The following is a 13,342-nucleotide window of genomic DNA, read 5'->3' on the forward strand; positions in this document are numbered from 1 at the left end:
TGACATTTCCCCAACAGGCTTCTGCCTGCTATCTTCCTTATCTTCAGACCAAAATTGCTTCATTTCCAGTTTTGGAGGTGGTGTCAAGGTTCCCATCAGCAAAACCAGATGGGATGTGAAGCTGGTAAACAAGAGCAGAGGAGCAGAGCCCTGAGAAGTCATCCTGATGCTGGCATCATCTGCTGTCCAGACTCTGAACAGCTGGAGGCTGGGCAGGTGTCCAGCCCACAGCACACCTCAACAGCGAGGAAAGAAGCACTTATCAGGAGTTGAGAGGTTTTTTTCTTTATTTTTTTTTAAGGAAAAGAGAACAGAAGAATAATGAGAGAAAAGTGGAGTACAAATGAACTCCTTGGAGAAGCAACTCTAGAAAGGACCAAAGCAACAGTATAGCTGCCAACAGAAAAAGCAGGCAGGCTTCAAAGGTACCCAATTTAAATCACACCAAGGTTCTCAGAACATAAAAGCACCTAGTTCTGTTGCTTCAAATGCCTTTACCTCAGTTTTATAAACCAGCCCCCTTTCCTCACGGTGCCAGCCCTTCCATCTGCAGAGCCACAAAGCCTCCCATCCAGATTGCCACCATGTCACCAAGAAATGCTTACTTTAATTAAACTTCACTTTGTAAATCCAGAGCCTGAATGGCTTTTGTGACTTGGGTTGGGCTTGACCCCCATCATCAAATTTGTTGCCCCAGGAAAGCCATTGGTGTGTAGGGTTTGTCTTTACTTAGATTCAGAATATGGCTATCTCAAACTTGTAGAGCTCTTCGAATTTTAAAGGTTTTACAATTATCATCCTATTGGTTTCTCACCAATGCCATGTAAAATGAATGGGATTGATTTTTACTTTTCCTACCTTGCCCATCAGAAAACTAAAGCTGAGTTTTCAGTGTTAGTCAAAGTGTTAGAAACCCTTAGAAAAAGGATGACAGGAGTTCCCCCCCGCCACACACACACACACACACACACACACACACACAATGTTAAGAGAAAAAGGATAGAAATTTTAAGCCACATACTAAAGAGGAAGAGGCAGTTTGGCAGCTGTTCAAGAAGGGTGAAATGGAATATAAGGAGGCATGCAGGAGCTCCCCGGTGGCATAGCCATAAAGGACTTGGCACTGTCACTGCTGTGCTGAGATCACTGTTATAGGAAGGGTTTGATTCTTGGCCCAGGAACTTCCACGTGCTGCAGGCGTGGCAAAAAAATAATAATTAACAGGCTATGACTGCTAGTTGGAGAAAAAAAAAAAAAAAAAGAACATATGCAGCACTTCCCAAGTTCATTTATAGCTGAGGGTCCATGTGAACACTTGTTAACAGAGAAGGGGGAGGTCCTCAAGGACAGGTTTTTTTACCACAGAAAATGAAAAGAATGGAGATTAAAGCAGAGTCAGTACACAGCTAAGAACAAAATCTCGAAAATTCTCCAGGGTGGAGGTCAAAGAAAGACCCAGACTGAAACGAGTCCCGGGTTCCCTCAGGATCCAAAAGGCTAGCAAGGCTCCTCAGCCTTTGCCACTGAAAAACCAAAGAGGACTTGGAGAAAGGACATCTGGGGTTGGGGAGTCGCTTCAACATTGTGAAGGGCAACTGACTCCCACCTAGGAAGGTGAGTGGGATTTTTGAACCCTCCCAACCCCCCTTATGAGATTATGGACAGGGGGAGGAGACTTCTAAACACCTCACCATCAGGTTAGGGCTGGTGGTTATCTGAAAGCTGGTGAGTCACTCAGCAGGATGGCTAATCAATCATCAGAAAGAGGGCAAGGGGAGGGAGTGCCAGGGGGATGCCTTCATCCCACCATCTTTATGAACAAGGAGAGCACCTGGCTGTAGGTAAAGTGGTCAAGTGCCTTAAGCTATTTGGTCTACACTCCCCAGAGGAACCTTAGCAGCTCTAGATAAGCAATTTGGGAGGCCCAGTGCAAAATGAAAATGTGGGATCCTAGCCAGGAGCAGAAAAATCAGGCTCCCCTCTCCACAGGCCCACCACCCCAACTCATGATAGAAGAAAGTCCCCAGGCATTGCAACCTTCCTGCCAGGATGACACTGGTATTTGGATTAGGGGTAGGCAAGAGGCTCGCTGAGTTGCCTACAGAATGGAACAGATGTCTCCTTGTTTTGCCCCAAGACACAGCAGGGCATGTACCAATCCAAGCCTCCCATGCCCAAGTCCCTACACAGGCCACACACACAGGGCATTTTGCCAAGGGCAAAAGAGTTGCAAGACAAGGATGAGGAAGCCAAGCAGGGCCCAGTGAATGAAGAAGCAGGCAAAGGGCCTCTGAGAGAGGCGAGGAGGCAGCAAGATATATGTCTGTGCAGGGGCCAAGGCTTTAAGTCCCGAAAACATATAACTTCACTTCCAAAACACAAATTCAAAGATAAAATAATTAAGAATGTCAAGATGGCATCCCAGGGCATTACATTCCAAGGGTGGGGCCCTTCTGAGCACAGGCACAGTACAGCTTCACTGGTCACATGTCCCTGAAGTAGGCACTTCCTCCTAGGCAGAAGGAAGACAGCAGCAACAGGCCACAAGGTGGATGCCCACAGTGGGGGCTGGAAGTCAGCAAGAAAAAGGTTAAGCTTCAGTCAGGTCTCTCACACTGGGGGGCTTTACAAGAGGAGGTTACCTTGAAGACTTTGAAGAACCAAAGGATGCCCCCTGAGAGAACAAGCCTGTGGTTGCAGAGAGATTTCATAGCCAGGCAGATAGCAGAGATGAAGCCACAGACTAGTTGGAGGAAGTTACCTGGTCACCTCCGTTATGACCCTATTCACACAATGAAACAGCAATTTCCAATACCACATTTAAGAGTAACTTCTCCAACAGCAGTTATAGGAGAAGATGGCTCTTCCTTCTAGCACCTCAACACCCAGGCACCAGAGGGAAAGCACAGACTAAAGGGTTGGTACAAGAGCAAACTACACCCCTAGTTTCCAGTCTTTGCTGGGTTTGGAGGCAAATGAAAGTGAGGAAGCCCTGAAATCAATGTGCAATGGAGGTTTTAGAAAGAACAGAAAAAATCTTAAGAAGAGGAATGAGACTATTTTAATTTCCAGAAGTAACTGAAAAGTAGGGAATTAGCCCAAATTGTTATTAACGCTTTCCTAACAGGAAAGAGAAGTCTGACTGACACAATTTGAAATTGCAAAGGTAAAGTCATTAGGTGTTTCTATCCAACAAGTCGAAACAGTTCAATCAAAACAGTTATGCACAATCTCACTGATTGCTCCCAGAAATGGAACAGAGATTTTGTGCTTATTTCTGAAAGATTTCTTTTTTTTTTTTTGTCTTTTTTTGTTTGTTGTTGTTGTTGTTGTTGTTGTTGCTATTTCTTGGGCCGCTCCTGCGGCATATGGAGGTTCCCAGGCTAGGGGTGGAATCGGAGCTGTAGCCACCGGCCTACGCCAGAGGCACAGCAACGCGGGATCCGAGCCGCGTCTGCAACCTACACCACAGCTCACGGCAATGCCGGATCAATAACCCACTGAGCAAGGGCAGGGACTGAACCCACAACCTCATGGTTCCTAGTCGGATTCGTTAACCACTGCGCCACGACGGGAACTCCAGATTTCTTTTTTAAGTATAGTTTTCTTATGATATTAGTTTCAGGTATACAAGATAATGATTCAATATTTTTATACACTACGAACCATACAAAGATACTACAGTATTATTATTTTCCCTGTGCTATATATTACATCCCATGCCTTTTTTATCTTTTGACTAGAAGGTTGTATATCTTAATCCCTTCCACCTATTTTGCCCATTCCCTGGCCCCTCCCCTCTCACAACCTGTATCTCTCTCTCTCTTTGAGTCTGTTTCTGTTTTGTTTTCTTTTTCACATTCCACCTATAAGTGAAAACAAGCAGTAGCTGTCTTTAACAGACTCACAGACTGAGAGGTCTAAAAAGCAGTTTTCCTGAATACAAATCACTGTCCCCTTCTTGAGACTTCAGGTCATGTACCCATCATGCGACTTCTCAGCCAAAAATAGTTGACCGGTATCTCCCAAAAGATGACTGCTTAGGCAATTTGCAAATGACTTCCTGTTACCGATTGCTGCAACAATTTTACAAGCTTCCTAATTATTTGGTTAAATTAATTCCAAGCCAAGCTGTGCCCTCATTCGGAGTGTGATTTAATTAGATGTTCTCTCATAGAAGGCTCAGTGAGCAATGTATATTGCAAGTAAACTAACTTTCAGGTAGATTTGTTCCCGGAGGATTTTCTATTAAATTATACCAAGGTTATACCTTGGCCAAAGCACACTATTTTGACTGCTTGACCCATCAGTTCAGTGAAATAAACTGAGAATCTGCTTAAGATAGTGACTGTACCAGTCGTCATGATAAATTGGGTAAAAAGTCGTTTCCACATCATGTAAACAAAGTGGAAGGCTGCACCTGTGACTTTGAGTTTAGGAAAAATATGAATACTTGAGCCTCATCTGAAACTCATCTGAAGGGGCTCTTCTCAAAACACCTCTTGTTCTAGAACTACAACCAGAACATCAATCCTTTGGAAGCATATACAGACCACCAGTTCAACTCTGCCTATTTCCTACTTTTGTAAATAACTTTTTGTTGGAACACAATCACACCCATTTGTATATTGTTTACAGCTGATTTCATACTGCAATGACAGAGTTTAACAGTTGTAACGGAAACTATCTGGCTGGTGAAGCCTGAAATATTTCCCATCTGATCCTTCACTGATAAAGTTGGCTGCACACACAGAAGCCCAGGTTCAAATCCTTCCACAGTCTACACCATGGTGACATCTTTCCTTCTAAAATGCTCTTCTTCTATCCTTCAGCTTCAATTCAGTGTCTAACCCTCTGCCGCGATCAAAAGAAACCTCCTTATAGAGTAACAAAAACAGTTATTCTAATAACTTTATAATTATACCGGAACTTTCTATTGTAGTTTCTACTAAGCAGGATTTTGGAAATTATTCTCTGAGCTTCAGTCACAAAATAAAAGAGTTTGGGCTAGACAATATTTCAAGTTCCTTCTAGCTTTCATATGATTTAGGATACAACAAAGATTTTTTTCATTTGAAAAAAAAATGTATTTTAACCAATGATGGTCATAGGCATTTCTCTGAAAGTCCACTTTTTTAGAATACACATGACTGGCTGCTTACACAGTATCCATTCCACTAATCCTCCTTTCTAACAGAGTCCTGGCTGGCATAGGTCCTTCCTTCCATCGGCCCAGAGGCTCAGGAGAAAGTGACACTGAATGGACCCTGACTAAGTCATCATAGTAGTATCCTGACCCTTGCCAGCTTTCAGTTCTGAATCTATCACTAATTCCAGCCAATGAGATGGATGAGGAAGTCAGCTCAGGTGGTGTAAAGGAGGAGGCACTTCACAAAGAATTGTTCCTAATTTTAAGGAAGAGACAAGTATCTCCCTTCCTTTCCTAGCAATGGCCATTAAGGAACGTACTGCTGCAACTTTGGCTGCCATCTTGTCACTGGCCAACCCAGGCAAAGCACCGAGAAACACAACTTGCTCTGCAGTGCAACGACTGGAGCCACCCTACCTCTGGATATTATTTTGTTTTTAAAAGAAAATAATCTTTCTTACTATTTAAGCCAGTTTGATGTATTCCCATTAACTACTGATAAAATCCAGTTAAAACGGGTGGAATATGGAGCTGAGATGAATGCAGCTTTAGTAGGGTCAAGGATAACTAGAATGCTGGAAAAATTAGTGACAAAAGTAATAACTAAATAGCAAAGCACTGCTTTCCTAAAATAAATGTCTCTGCCAGGGCTACACAATGACTGCTACCTAGTGGATGCTGAATAACCAACTTGAACACTGCATTCCAAAACAATTTGGGAGCCTTCCTGGAGTATAACAGAAACAAAAATATTTTCAAACTATAATCACTTTTTTGTCAGTAGCTATTTTAACATGGCAAACATCTATCAATGCGATGTTCACTGAGTCTGGAATAAATGGCAAAGCTTTTATCTTCTTACACTTAGGTGTTCATTACTAAAGAAACCCCAATTGAGCAGTATATTTAAGACTCTCAGGGAAAAAAAGAGAGAGAACTTATCAGCATGTAGTTAAGAAAAAAATGGTGTCCAGGACGTCGATCAAACTCAAAACCAAACAACTTGAAACCACACAATCCTGCTGTCTTGGAGGGACTCGTGAGAAGGACCCCATCCAATCTCTCCTTCAGCTCTAACAGATTGTCCCATTTCTTCTACTCAGATGCTTCCCGTTAAAGGAGCTCACGTCTTCCCAAGGCTAAACAGACCACAGCTGAACATTATAACTCTGGAGCCTTCTCTCTTTCGAAATGTCCTAACAAGCCTCAAAGTCTCCCTCTACCTCTCAATTTTCCAAGGAAAATTCACTATCATTTCAGTTACCATTGGGCAGAGGTTTGGTTGGCAAAGACACAACCATACTACATGTGCATTTAACCCTTTCACTGAATAAACCCAAGCCACCATATAGCATCATAAAAGCCATTTAATCTTTCTCTGTCCCATAAAATGTGCTCCATGGGACTACATACTGCCCTGGGTCAAAGTAAGTTGGCTCTATGAATTCTCTGGTTCCTTTAGGGGTCATTTAAAAAGTCCACCAAACACTTTAGGTAGGGGGGAGACAATTTCAACTTGGCAATTAAAATATTCAGTCCCACATCATCATCAAAACTTGGTCTTGATACAAAGCCAAAACATCTTACCTTCTTTCTCTATGCCCATCGCTGATGGGAAGCAAGGAGGCAATGGAGTGTCATCAGCTGCTTTGTCTTTCTTTTCCAGCCTAACCTTCTACTCCCCCCTACAATTTGCTAATGGCAGTTTTCAACTCTTCCAGCGTTTAAGTGAGAAGAGGAAAGGGAAGAAAGGACCAGGAAAATTCCAGCATGAAATACCATTATAACAGGTATCAACTATCCAAGGCCAGCTGGCAGATTTATGTGTTACATCTCCAAGGGGTTCCCTTAGACTTTGGAAAACAGAGAAAGCACAACTTACACCTCTCCATGGGTTTTACATTGACTTGTCCTCCTCACTGGATCAAATCAGAAGCTCTCTCCACTGACATTCTCTCCTTAAGCCATCCCCAATAGTCAACCCCTACACTTTTATTACACCCTCTCTGTGAGTAAAGTCATTTAGAGTCCTAATTCCTCCACCTCACTCCCCTCAGGATGTTTACTAAAAAAACAAACAACAAAAAAAACACACCACAGAAAATAACAAGTGTTGGTGAAGATGAGGAGAAATTGGAACATCTGTGCACTGTTAGCAAGATGGTGAAGTCATCATGGAAAACTGTATGATGCTTTCTCAAATAATTAAAAATATAATGACCATGTGATCCAATAATTCCACTTCCACTATACCCAAAAGAATCAAAAGCAAGTTTTCAAACACAGATTTACACACCCATGTTCACAGCAGCATTATTTACAATAGCCAAAAGGTGGAAGCAACCCAAGTGTCCATCAACAGATGAATGGATTTTTACAATGGGGTATATACACCCCCAAAATATTATTTAGCCTGGAGAAGGAAGGAAATTCTAATATATGCTACAACATAGGCAAATCTTAAGGGCATTATACAAAATAAAACAAGCCAGTAACACCAAGACAAATTCTGTATGATTCCTTAGAAGTTACCTAAAAGAGACAAATTCATACAGCCAGAATGGTAGTTCCTGGGGCTTGAGGGAGGGAAGAGAGGGAAGAAGGAGGAGTCATTGCTCAAAGGGTGCACAGCTTCAGTTTGGGAAGATGAAAAAGTTCTGAAGGTACATGATGATGGGAGCACAACCATGTGAATGTATCACTCAACTGTAAACGTAAAATGATTAAGATGGTAAATTTCATACATGTATGTTTTGCCACCGTTAAAAATAAAATAACAAGGAGGTCCTGTCGTGGTGCAGTGGTTAATGTATCCGATTAGGAACCATGAGGTTTTGGGTTTGATCCTTGGCCTCGCTCAGTGGATTAAGGATCTGACATTGCCGTGAGCTGTGGTGTAGGTCGCAGATATGGCTCTGATATCACATTGCTGCAGCTCTGGTGTTGGCCGGCAGCAACAGCTCTGATTGGACCCCTAGCCTGGGAAACTCCATGCCATGGGTATGGCCCTAGAAAAGACCAAAAAAAAAAAAAAAAAAAGTTAAAAAAAATTTAAATATAAAGAGTCACGATGCCTTCTGCTACCACCTTCTTTGACAACATAATTTCCACTCTAGCTTCAGCTAAAACCTTTCATATTAACATCCTATCATCTATTTACCAACTAAAAAGTCCATTCTGATTTCATAAACTTTAAAATGTGACAAAATGACTTGTTTTAGAATCAGCAAGATGTGGAATTGGGGGTCTTTCAGGCCAATCAGCCACAGCTCTAGAAACATCACTAAACCTTGGTGGCCAGTTAGTCCTGAGCCTATTACCTCAGAATTGTTCTAGCAAAGTACAAGACATTTTTCCTTGAATGCATTTTCCAAGCTCCAGCTCTCACCAGGCTGGTTTAGAAAATTAACTTGTCTCTCTGGCACCACTTCTGAATTAAAATTAATGTTCCAAGTCTCTTTGACCCACACCCAATCACTCATACACACAAAAGAGGGGACTTTTACACTATAGAAACATTTTCCCACTTGGAATTTAAAATAACATTACCGCACCATTTCCAATTACAGAAAACTCACCATGAGGAAAAAAAAAGAATAATCAGATGTTTATCTTGCAACAACATTGGAGTTGATTTAAAATCACCTAGTCTCATTATGTTTACCATTGTCCTAAAATGTAATAGGAGATACCAACACAAGGAAATCCTTGAGAGGAAAATGGTAAATTATTCACATCGTGACAAGGAAAGATTTACAGGTGTAATACAAAAGCATAAATTTAGCAAGTGCAAGATTAAAACATTGTCTGTATGAAGTCCACTTAGCATTAAACTCTGAGCTCAACTGCATACAAGTATGTAGAAATTGTTGACTCTAAAGAGATTCAGTGAGATAGGAATGACCCGCAAAATACCAGTTTTGCATTATACCCATAGCAAGAAAACCATAATCAATATACATTACCAAACCAGGCATGGTCCGATGTTCTTCACACAGGATGGTGCAATGGGAAATTAAGAATCCATAGAATACAACTTAGCAGTTAAGAAAGCCAAGCTCATTTTGTGAAATTCCCTGGATTCCAACTTAAGCTCTGCCACTTATTAGCTCCAATACCCTTAATGAGATTCTAAATCCTCTGCCTCTTCATCTGTAAAATGGAAATAAAAATGGCACTTAATTAATAGAGAGGATGGGAAAATGAAAGGAAATAAGGTAGCTAAAATACTAAGCACACTGCCAAGCATATTGAAACGTCTCAATTAATACTTTTATGTAGTAGAGAAAATAGCAAGTTTTCTTCAAAAGCAAAAGGTTTGCAAGAAATTTAGGACTCATTTATCTAGGATTTTTGACCCAAATTTGGTCTTGCATCAATGCCAGGGGTAATAGCAAATTAATCAACAGGCAGCTAGTTTATCTACAGCAATAGTTTAAAAACTTGGCCATCACAATTACCTGGATAGTGTGTTAAAACACAGGTTGCTGGGCCCCCTCTCAGAGTTTCTGATTTAGTAGGTCTGGAGGATACCTGAAGGTTTGCTTTGTGGGGGGAGCTTTTTAGGGCCACCCCCACAACATATGGAAGTTCCCAGGCTAGGGGTCGAAAAAGAGCTACAGCTACCAGCCTAAGCCACAGCCACAAACACACCAGATCCAAGCCATATCTGCAAATCTATACCACAGTTCACAGCAACATCAGATCCTTAAAGGGCTGAGCGAGGCCAGGGATTGAACTAGCATCCTCATGGATACTAGTCGGGTTCCTTACCACTGAGCCACAACAGGAACTTCAGATGTGCAATTTCTAACAAGTTTCCAGGTGATCCTCATGCTGCTGGTCTGGGAAGCACATTTGGAGAATCCCTAGTCTACACTCTCCTACCCCCACAACTACCACCACCTCTATTTTCAGAGCTTTACTCCTCGTGACCTCAAGGACTAACCTTGGTGCCTCATTCTTAAGACAGGCTGTCACTCTATTCCGATGGCTGATATGTCATCCAAATACAACTACCCAAAAAAGGTCCGCCACTTTCAAGACCTCACCATATGTGGGTCCTGGGCCCAGGGGAGCCAGACCCCATGGGCTATTAGGAATGGTCCCACTAAATCCTATCCAAGCTTCCCTTAGGGCTGTAGAGAGCCTCACATGCCTGGGAAGCAAGGGGGCAGAGCCCTTTCATAACTTCCTTCCACCCGGGTCTCCAGTACCTTATTCCACCTCCAGGGTCTGCACCATCTGGGGACCCGCACTGGGTAATCCAGCAGATTAACAAGACCCAACTTTCTAGCTTCTTACTAAGCTGCTCCCAGGTGTTTTCATTTAGGTCACAATGGCATAGTTCGCACACGCACACTGATGAAATCTATAATGCTGATAAGTGCTGCGTGGTTGAAGGAATGGCCCTAAGGGCAGTGTTAATTCATTACACCTGCCTAATAAGTGCACCATCCCTCCTCATAATCTGATAGAACATCCATCTGAGTACTCTTCCATCTATCACCGCTTTTCTACTTTGACTTGTCTTCAAATATAGTCCTTAATAGTAGTAAGATCAGAGTAGCAGCTTACTTTAATTTTTGTCAATTCCAACCTTAGCATGAGCACAGTAATTTAAGGTGTTTGTTTTTCGTTTTTGTTTTTAATACAGAAAACATTTTAAGAGTTTTTCTGTAGAAAATCCTATTGGAAACTCTAAGTCCATCAATGCGTGTATTATAAGCCCTTGCCACCACCAATATCAGAGGACACGCCTACCCTAAAACCAAATTGGCTTCAGCTGTCTCTCTGGTCTCTGACCCAGGACTACTCCATTAACCATCTCACACTGACCCCAGTACACCTGAGCCTACAACCTGCATCCTTTGTTCAGACGACTGAACCTTTAGAAGTTTGATAGAGAAGTCTGTCTAAATTTGTCTTGAATTAGCTACCCACCAATGGATTCTAGGTCTAGTGTGTATGCCAACACTCTTGTCAGTTCTCCCAGCAGCACACTGATTGAAACATGGACCCCCTGTCTTCAAAATGCCCTCCAATAACTCCAAGACAAAGCTGGGTCCCTATAAAAATATATACAAAACTGATACTACACAAATTCCCTCACGTAACAAGTTTCCTAAAATAATAGCAGACTGAACTAATCCCCACCCTCCAACTCCATCAGCATTAGAAGTCTTTGAAATAAAGGGAAATTATCATTTCTAAGGATCCTATCAATAACTGTTATAATACAACCAAATATTATATCAGGATATACACACACATATTCTAAGAAATTGTCATTATCACCATGCTACTGAATTTTAGATCTCTGATTTTTTTATAGTAGCCAGTCAACAGATACTGTCTAAAGTTGACAATAAATAGTTACAGAAATATACTTTTTTTATTTTTCATTTCTTGTCTTTTTAGGGCTGCATCCGCAGCATATGGAGGTTCCCAGGCTAGGGGTCAAACTGATGCTGTAACTGCTGACCTGCACCACAGCTCACGGCAATACAGGATACTTAACCCACTGAGCGAGGCCAGGGATCTAACCCACAACTTCATGGCTCCTAGTCGGATTTGTTTCAGCTGCGTCCAGATGGGAATTCCCCAGAAGTACACAATTTAGAGTTACAGAGTTCCCGTCCTGGCTCAGTGGTTAACGAAGCCAACCAGGAACCATGAGGTTGGTGCTGGTGCAGGCCAGCAGTTACAACTCCAATTCAACCCCTAGCCTGGGAACCTCCATATGCCGAGGGTGCAGCCCTAAAAAGCAAAAAAATGAAATAAAAAATAAAATAGTTACCATAATAACCAGCAGAAGAACAAAATTACAATCTATTAAAAGTGGTCACTTCTAAGGAATTTGATTTGAGGAAGAGAAAACGGGAATGGGTCAGGAGAAAGGTTTTGCTTTATATCTCATACCTTTCTGTGCCACTCATGGTTTTTATTACATGCACATGTTGCCTCTATACTTGTAAGAAAAAATATATAAGGGGTAAATAACATCCTCATTCATAAGGGATTAAAATAAATGAATTAAGAATATGTATGCATGTTGGTTTGCAACCACATGAGCTTCCTGGGTGAAATGTGAAACCGGCCCGAGGTTAGGAAGAGACCAAAGAAGGAGACGGATCACCCCAGATTGGTGGGGAAATTGGGAGGGGGCAGATTTGATAACCAAGGGAATGTACTTACAAGGCTTGTTTTAGGTGGCCGTAAGGTGAGCACATCTTCACACCCTCCTGCCAGAATCTTAAATTTATAGAGGCTTTAATGGGGTATCAGTCACAAACTTAGTTCAGACAATCTTAACACACCGTCTCTCAAACCTGCGTCCTTGCTGTAGGCATGGTGAGTGGAGCTTGCATTTCAAAGACAGGGGCGGGGCTCGGAGCCTCCTATTGGCTGGCTCCAGCTCCGGGTTAACAAGTGGTTACATCCTCTCAGTGACCTCCTCCAGCCATGCAATGGATCATGTAGATACTAAAGGGAAACAATAGCGTGATAGACAGACAGTGATATAAAAAGGTAACTTTGGAATGCCATTAAATTTTTTAAAAGGAAGTTGTAACAGGCAAACAAGTATTCATCTGATTCCAGGAGTAAAAATTACATACAACCACAGAGACTTGTATAAGCATAATGGTACCTGGGAAATACACTAAGCTATTAGATTTAGAACAATGGAGAAAGAATTTCATTTTCTTATTTTCTATGCTTTTGTAGTTTTTGAACTTTATGTGGTGTGCATATATTGCTTTTGCAACTTAAAAGATAACATTCTTTAAAATAAATGCACACATACATGTATGCTTTTTGAGACCTAGAAAATATGAAGCAGTGGAGTTAAGTTTATTTGTAAATTCACAGAACCCTTAGAAAGAATCTTGAGAGACTCAGAATTAGTGCCTTCTTCAAAATCACCCAGCTGGAAAGAGTCAGAGCCAGGATTAGACCACGAGCATCCCAGGACAGGCGGAAAACCAGTGCCTTTAATTCTTCTAATAAATTAACACCAGACTGTTGTGCCTTCTCTGGTTTCTTTATCAAATATTATCTTCATTCGAGCTGATGGAACAATATCCCATAGATTGGGTAGCTTAAATAACCAACTTTTACGTTGACCCTTGAACAACTTGGGTTTACAGTGCATGGGGCCATTTATACGTGGATTTTTTTTCAACAAGTATC

The 13,342-nt window shown here is 41.7% G+C and overlaps 1 long non-coding RNA gene across 1 annotated transcript in view; it reads right to left on the minus strand.

Moving 5' to 3' along the window:
* LOC106508959 (uncharacterized) overlaps positions 1 to 12,515 on the minus strand; it is a 98,191-nt gene extending 85,676 nt beyond the window's left edge. Inside the window, exons 1-2 of the long non-coding RNA XR_014809002.1 lie at positions 12,347 to 12,515; positions 9,115 to 9,301 (exon numbers count right to left, since the gene is read on the minus strand). This is a non-coding gene — a long non-coding RNA (uncharacterized LOC106508959). The remainder of the gene's footprint in view (positions 1 to 9,114; positions 9,302 to 12,346) is intronic.
* Positions 12,516 to 13,342: the final 827 nt, after the last annotated feature.

The sequence above is a fragment of the Sus scrofa genome, chromosome 1, assembly GCF_054392235.1.
Source record: "Sus scrofa isolate SSC_HxYL_T2T_F1_AM1 chromosome 1, Sscrofa_HxYL_maternal_Yorkshire_Landrace_v2.0, whole genome shotgun sequence".
In the NCBI taxonomy this organism is placed as follows: Eukaryota; Metazoa; Chordata; class Mammalia; order Artiodactyla; family Suidae; genus Sus; species Sus scrofa.